At 41.6% G+C, this 7,971-nt stretch overlaps 1 pseudogene across 1 annotated transcript; it reads left to right on the top strand.

Annotated features, from left to right (window-relative positions):
• Positions 1–1,969: 1,969 nt before the first annotated feature.
• On the top strand, positions 1,970–2,854 carry LOC105818974 (annotated as a pseudogene). The gene has a single exon (XR_001137934.1). The product of XR_001137934.1 is annotated as a 60S ribosomal protein L6 pseudogene (transcript).
• The last annotated feature ends 5,117 nt before the right edge of the window (positions 2,855–7,971 follow it).

The raw sequence follows: 7,971 nt of genomic DNA, 5'->3' as shown, positions 1-7,971 counted from the left end.
TCTCCCTTCCAGCCACGAGAATGGACGGATCTCGGAAATCTCTGCTCCCCACCTGAGTTCTTACAAAGCATCTCCAAAGCAGAGATCATATTTTTAAAGACCCTACACTCACCCACATGGAAATAAATTCATCTTTTAATTTTTAAAATAACTTTGCAAAAATGACAGCTGAAGTTGCTGCAAGGAATATAGAAGCGTCTGGAATGGAAATGCTTGTCATCTAGTGGGGAAATCACACCTGTGTGTATTAAAAGTAATGCCAGGGAAGGGGAGCGGTAAATAACGATATAAAGTGCCGATAAAAGAAATGTCACAAGGGTTATCAAATAAATGGTAGAGAAAATCATAATATTTCTAAGTTTAGAGGGGTCAGAGGAAAGTGCAATCGTTAGGCTGGCATGGATTTTGGGACTTGTGCTATGCTTGGTGGGATTTCAATGAGCAATTTTGCATTTTCCCCCCCATAGATTCATTTGCCTTATTTCCATATAACTTTCGTTTCCTAGCATCACCTTTAGAGGAAAAGGAAAGTTTCAAGACAGGCAAGGTGGCAACAAGTATAAAATTCAACATTCCCCACAGTAGAAACTCTACTACATTAATTACATCCTAGAGAACTCTCAGCTGGTGGCGGCACTCAGCTGGCGCAGTGCCACAAAACAGCTTCCAAACTCTTACCTCGCCGGGGTGTGGAGGGAGAGACTGCGCGGGTCAGGCAGGCGCCGGTCCGCTGGGTGCATAGCAGTGCGAGGAATCGCTCGTTTTCATCATCATCTGATTCAGTGAACACGGACAGGAGACACAGCCGCTCCAGCACTGCCGGGCACATGCGTGAAAGACTCGCAGCATCACTTTTCTGCTGCCTAGAGAAGCATCTTCTAGACAGACGCTAAGAAAACTGCTCACTGTTGAACTGCTATCCTGTGAAGCAGAGGGAGTACGCTAGGGACCCTCCAAGGGCACAGAGGGGCAATCACGTTTTGCAGGTATCGCGGGAATGTTAAATAGAGGTAGTGAACGTGAGCACTCAAGGAACTGGAGACTGGAGAAAATTAAATCCACGAAGAAGGAAAGGACTGTGTGTCCTCCTTCAGAGCAAAGGTCAATCAGGGCAAATCAGAGAAAGGTGCGAACACCCACTGAGGAGAGAGTAGGGATGAGTGGTCATTACAATTAGAACTTACCATACGAGCCCTCCCTCGCATGGCTGTTAAGTAAAAGTAAAATCTCTCATGGATTATGAGACTGTTTCCTGGCTTGACTTGATTGTGTCCCTCAAAATAGAGAGCATGAATTTCAAAACAGAGAAAGTTTGACATTTTATTTTATAACATTATACTCACCCTGGGAGGCCGAGGCGGGAGGATCGCTTGAGGTCAGGAGTTCAAGACCAGCCTGAGCAAGAGCAAGACCCTGTCTCTACGAAAAATAGAAAGAAATTAGCCAAACAACTAAAAATAGAAAAATTAACCGGGCGTGGTGGCACACCTGTAGTCCCAACTACTCGGGAGGCTGAGGCAGGAGGATTGCTTGAGCCCAGGAGTTTGAGGTTGCTGTGAGCTGGGCTGACTCCATGGCACTCTAGCCCAGGTAACAGAGCAAGACTCTGTCTCAAAAAAAAAATTATAGTCACCATTATCATGACTCTTCAAAGAATGAAATTTCAGGAAGTTTTCCTTATTTTGTTTCCCACTTGTTATTACATCTGACTCTTAATGTCAGTTTAAACTTTTTCCTCATCATGCATGCTGTGAATTTACCAGATACATTTTCAAATACTGCGATGATATGAAGAGAAGACTCAAAGACATTCTTTAGATATAATGCCAAATCTTTGTTTCTATTATTCCAGTGCTCATCAAAAATTTTAAAAGTAATTTTACCCAAAGAACAAGTAATGATAATTAAATCCAGGAATTCTACCTTGATTTATTTTCCTTTTAAAAATAACTACCAGTCGGCTCTTAGTTCTCTTTCCCATCTTGCAGGATGGCGGGTGAAAAAGCTGAGAAGCCGGATACTAAAGAGAAGAAACCTGAAGCCAAGAAGGCTGATGCCGGTGGCAAAGTGAAAAAGGCTAACCTCAAAGCTAAAAAGGTTAAGAAGGGGAAGCCCCACCGCAGCCGAAATCCCGTTCTCGTCAGAGGAATCGGCAGACATTCCCGATCTGCCATGTACTCTAGGAAGGCCATGTACACGAGGAAACACTCAGTGGCTAAATCCAAGGTTGAAAAGAAAAAGAAGGAGAAGGTCCTCGCCACTGTTACAAAACCAGCTGGTGGTGACAAGAATGGTGGCACTCGGGTGGTTAAACTTCGCAAAATGCCTAGATATTATCCAACCGAAGATGTGCCTCGAAAGCTGTTGAGCCGCGGCAAAAACCCTTTAGCCAACACGTGAGAAGACTGTGAGCCAGCATCATTCCGGAACCATCCTCATCATCCTCACTGGACGCCACAGGGACAAGAGGGTGGTTTTCCTGAAGCAGCTGGGCAGTGGCTTGTTACTTGTGACTGGACCTCTGTCCCTCAATCGAGGTCCTCTGCGAAGGACACACCAGAAATTTGTTATTGCCACCTCCACAAAAATTGATATCAGCAATGTGAAAATCCCTAAGCATCTCACTGATGCTTACTTCAAGAAGCAGCAGCTGCGGAAGCCCAGACACCAGGAGGGTGAGATCTTCGACACAGAGAAAGAGAAATAGGAGATTACAGAACAGCGCAAAGTGGATCAGAAAGCTGTGGACTCCCAAATTTTACCAAAAATCAAGGCTATTCCTCAGCTCCAGGGCTATCTGCGATCTCTGTTTGCTCTGCCAAATGGAATTTATCCTTACAGATTGGTATTCTAAATTTTTACAAAGAACCTAATTAAATAACTGAAAGATAAAAAAAAAATAACTACCAGTCAATAAATAAAATGACATTGCTGTACTATTCACTTCAGTAGTAGAATTATGTGCATTGCATCAATACCAGGATGGGGACACATCCCAGGTGTGTCCACCAAGCAGAGGTGACTATGGAATGGAGCATGGGAAAGGCAGATAACTACCTAAATTAACACTGTTGAAGTCACCGTGTATGATAGTTGCATTTGTGTTTTATATCCTCAGAAGACAGAGATAAGTGAAAAGCACCGAGATACTATAATACCATTTCCAACTGAAGCCAAATCCCTAAACTTAAAAATGTTTTTAAAACTTTATATTAATTATTGATTCATTTATTGCCAATGTTATTGATTGCTTTCTGTGTGCCAGGCACTGTGACAGAGAAGAAAATATTAATATTGCAAAACAGTTAAGCCTATAACTAATAAACATTCAATTTTGTTAAATGTCCTGGAAAGAGCCCTGGCCTGGGCGTCGAAATGCGGCTCTGTCTTTGCATGTCTCAGCGACCTTTGGAAGCTTCCTTAGTCTCACCCTGGGTCCTATCTGTCAACTAGATCATATCTAAATTGCAACGCAGCCCTAAATTCCCATGTTCTTATGAAAGATAAATTTGCCTTTATTTTTAAGTCAGTGCAGGTGAAGGTAGTTACGGCTGAATACATTTTTAGGATGAATTAGAAAGATCGGTTAGGTCCTGATGCTTGTGAAGCCATGCTCATAATTCCCATTTTGACCTAAGTTCTAAAATAGGCACGACTGGGCCTGGCAGCTGAGTGCTCTGATTCCTGGTTAGGACCTGGGTGTGGTAAGGGGGTGTGATAGGAACTTGGCCAGATAAGAGACAATTCCACTAAAAGCACAAGACCTACTGATGATAGCTCTGTAGCTTTGCCTTTGTAGACCAAAGGACAGCACGAAGATTCATCGATAAGGCTGATTCTCTCTAACAGAAACTGATAGGAATCTCTAGGACTTTGAAAGTTGGGGCGTGGGGCGGAATCACTCACAGTATGAGCGTGGCCACAGAGAAACTGAAAGAACTGGGAGGAAGGACTTTCTCTACTCAAAGGAGGGTGTGCTCGTTAGTTCCAGAACAGCAGATCAGGTAGCTTTTTTAGGAACAGTCCAGGCACCAGTATTGTGTACTACTCAAAGTGAATTTGTATTTAAATCCCCAACAAAAGATATTTATTTTGTGCCTACTATATATTTGGCACACTCCTAGGCACTAGGGGTACAAGCAAAAGTCTCTGCTGGGAGCTTACGGTATAGCTGGGGAGACAGATAATACACATTAACAAACAAGTAAATTAACTTTGAGTGGAGAAAACACTCTGGAAAACACGAAATAGTTTAAATGGGACAGAGAGTGCTGAGGAAGAGGGAAAAGAGCTGTAAATCAGGAAGCTAAGTGAGCGAGCACAGTGGTCTCTGGGGAGGTGACATTTTAGATGAGGCATGAATGGTGAGAGGGAGCCAGGCTTGTCGAGATGCTGGGGAAATGTGTTTTAAGCAAGCAGAATAGCCCAGAAATGGGACTCCGGAGTGTTCAAGGAACAAAAAGAAAGGGCGAGAGAATGGAGACTAGTAGATGTAACCACACCAGACCAGTCTGGCTCAACGTTTATGTGACTAACTTGTGAGTTGTTTTTCAGTTTCCATGGACCCCCTAGTTGAAGGGCATGTAGCCTGAGCATGCGCAGATGAACCGAGCGTGCAGCCACGGGTGGAACCTAAGTGCTGGGGCTGCGCCAAGGAGTGGGGACTGAATTAAGAGGCTGACACCGCATGGCAGGACCCAGAGTCCAATCAGAGGAAGCCCTGGCGTCGCTCATGGCAGGATCCAGTCAGATCATGCCTCCCAGCATCGCCTTATTGCAAGATCCAGTCAGATCACACCTCATTACCCTGCGCGTATAAAACCAGCTCGACCCCCTTGTTCAGGGACGCACTGCTTTAGTGCTTTGGGAACCATCTCCAACATGCGCCCTACTTGTGCCAAGTCATAAAAATCCCCTTATAACCAACTCTGCTGTGTCTATTGACTTGATATCCACCAAGTGAACAAACCTCTCCATTGAGGAGGTGACAGGGATATGAAGAAAAGAGAGCTTGCAGGTATTTGCAGACCACAGAAAAGTGTTCCAATGTTGTTCCAACTACACTGGGAAGCTCTTGAGAGTTTTAAGCAGGAAAGTATTGTGATTTATGTTTTCGAACGATTACTATGGCTGCTATGTATTTTTCTATATAATGTTTACTTGTTCCTTTCTCATGAGAAAAAGTAAACTTTATGTAGAAAAATTTCACAACACTTTCATAAAAAATAAAATCAGATTAAACATGTGAATCATTTGTTTGTCTGCATGTGTATCTATCTGAATGTCAGATGTCTTCGATAAGGGCTTAATAGGGCATGTTTGTTATCGACCATCCTGTAAACCATGTTGTAAACACAGTCTCCCAGGGAAGGGGTAAGGGGTAATAATGCCCTCAAGAGGGACCTAGGATGGGCAGGGTGGGAAATGGGAATGATGACAAGAGGGGATTACATAACACATGGAATGGAAATCTCCGCACAAATAGGTCAACAATCAAAAACAAAATTTATGGAAAATTGCAAAAAGGGGGAACCCAAATACGGAATTAAACTTACCCTAATAAACTAGAAGTATGGAATGGTAATAGGAATAGATTTACAAAATCCAAATCCAAAACGGATTTGTATTTTTTAGAGATAGCATAAATCTAAAACCTCTGTTAGTTTATTTAGCTTAATGGATCAAGATTTGGAGAAGGGCTGTTATTACAATACAGGGAAGTAACAGATACTAATAAACATCTAAATATTTAGAAGAACTTTGAGTATAATGATATGTATGTGTGTGTATGTGTTTCTATGTATTTATTTTTACAAAATAGTCAAGAAACATATCTTCAGAAAAATAAACCAAAACAAAATAAAAACAACAGCATAAAACTGCAAGATAATTTTCCCGTAATTATATATGTCACCAAAGGAAATCATTGTTTTCAACATTTTATGATTTCTTGTCTTTTTTCTATGTATATTTTTGTAATAGTTTCATATGGCTCATATCATTTTATTGTATGCTTTTATCATTTTATATATACATATATTACATTATTTCTATTTTCTTCTTTTTCTACAATAAGACTGTATTGGTTAGGAATTAAAGCAGTTAAATATAGCATCATCATAAAAAAAACTAATATGTAATGGAGAAAAGCTGGTTAAATGCTGTTATAGGCACATAGTTAAATTTTTAGATTTATAATTAAAAGAGGAAGTGAGTTTTTCTTTCAACTTAAATTTTATCTGGCCATGATTTTATCCACTCATTCCACCTGTGTGATATCTTCAAGGAATTTGGATGTGGGGAATACGAAGGGATTAGAAACACAATGAATGACTCTAATCTCAAAATATCGTATGGGGAGGAAGATACCTATTGTCTCAAGAAAGTAGAAAACAATTTAAAGTAGCAAATATATACAAGATAGTGGACAACATAAGTTCTGCAGCACTTTGGAACAAAGTGAAATTAATTACATGAAAGTAAGGTTAGTTTTTTGGCCAAACACACTTGTGTGCCAGACATTGTACCGAATATCATGAACACAAATGAGCATGGGATGCTCCCAAAGCTCCAGAGCTGTGCTGTCCGCTAGAGTAGCCACTCACGGGAGAATGGAGCACTACAAATGTGGCTAGTCCAAATTGGGACGAGCTGTGAGCATAAAACGCATTTTTTAATGTGGCTGCCAGAAAGTTTAAAGTTGCATATATGGCTCACACGGTATTTCTATTCATCAATGCTGCTCTGTATTTTTAAAATCCGGGTAACAAAATGGCAAATGAAAGCTGTATGAGATAACCTATCCAGAGTGCCAAGAGATGGGAAGAAGCTACAAACTGACGAGCACCTGCAATATACCCAGCAGTCTGCGAGGGCGAGGGAAGTCTTGGCTGATGTCAAGGAAGAATGATTGCAATGCTGAAAATAAAACATGGCAAGGAGTGGGGAGATATAATGTTTTTGTGGGGAGGGATAATACTTAGCTTTAGAGCAACAGAATCGCAAGCGATGATGGACGCAGATAGGAATGGATGGAATATGGAAGTGGACGCAGATAGGCACCGTTTGGAATCTCGGGAGAAAATCTGGATTAGTGATGAGATTTTTGGGTTCTTTGAATACATGTGTTGGTTGAAGTCCAAGATTGAGTTATCCAAAACTGTAAGAGAAAGAAAATATCTAACTCGCAGAGGAAGTACATTTAGGGGGCAGGAGGAGGAGATGTTGGAGAAGACAGAATGGGGAGAGAAGAACTGGAGCAATAGAATGTCGTCAAAACTAAGGGGTAGGAAATTGAGGGCAGAAAACGGTGCATTCGCTTGTTTTTCCTCTGTTCTTTTATTTACATTAGTGCAGGCTTTAGTCAGTAAACATTTATTAAACAGCAACTCTATGCCAGGTATTGTGAGGATTTCTGGAGATACGACAATAGACATACGGTGCGGAAAATAGTATGGTGTAAGGGGAGAACTCAATAAGGATGGGGGGAAAAGAAAAATCTAGAGACCATTAGCTTTGCACAAGTGACAATTGGTGACCAAAGCTATCAGTAGATCACACCACCAAAACAAGAACCTACATGAATCAGACAGGATGAGAAGATTACCAAATAAGGTACATCATGAAGTAACTAAATATTTAATTATTTTTATTTTTGCCGAGTAGATATAGCCGATAGCAGAGTTTCTCAACCTGGCACCGTTGACATTTGGACTAGACGACACACGGGGAGGCCGCCCTGTTCGTTGTCAGATGTTTAGCGGCAGCCAGGGCCTCATCCCCACGGAAGCCAGTAGCAATGCACCCCTACCTCATTTGCGACCATCAAAACATCTGCAGATATTGCCAAATGTCCCCTGGAAGGATGGCAAAATTACCCTTGGTTGACAACCGCTGGCCTCAAGTGAAAACGCAGCAATTCAATAAAACTAATATGTATGGTAAAGAGTAGTAGTTAAAGCCGTGCTGGCA

This window comes from Propithecus coquereli, unplaced genomic scaffold, assembly GCF_000956105.1.
Source record: "Propithecus coquereli isolate 6110/MARCELLA unplaced genomic scaffold, Pcoq_1.0 Scaffold46, whole genome shotgun sequence".
Lineage (NCBI taxonomy): Eukaryota > Metazoa > Chordata > Mammalia > Primates > Indriidae > Propithecus > Propithecus coquereli.
The sequence above is the reverse complement of the archived record's forward strand: the minus strand, read 5'-3'. Positions and strand labels throughout refer to the sequence as shown.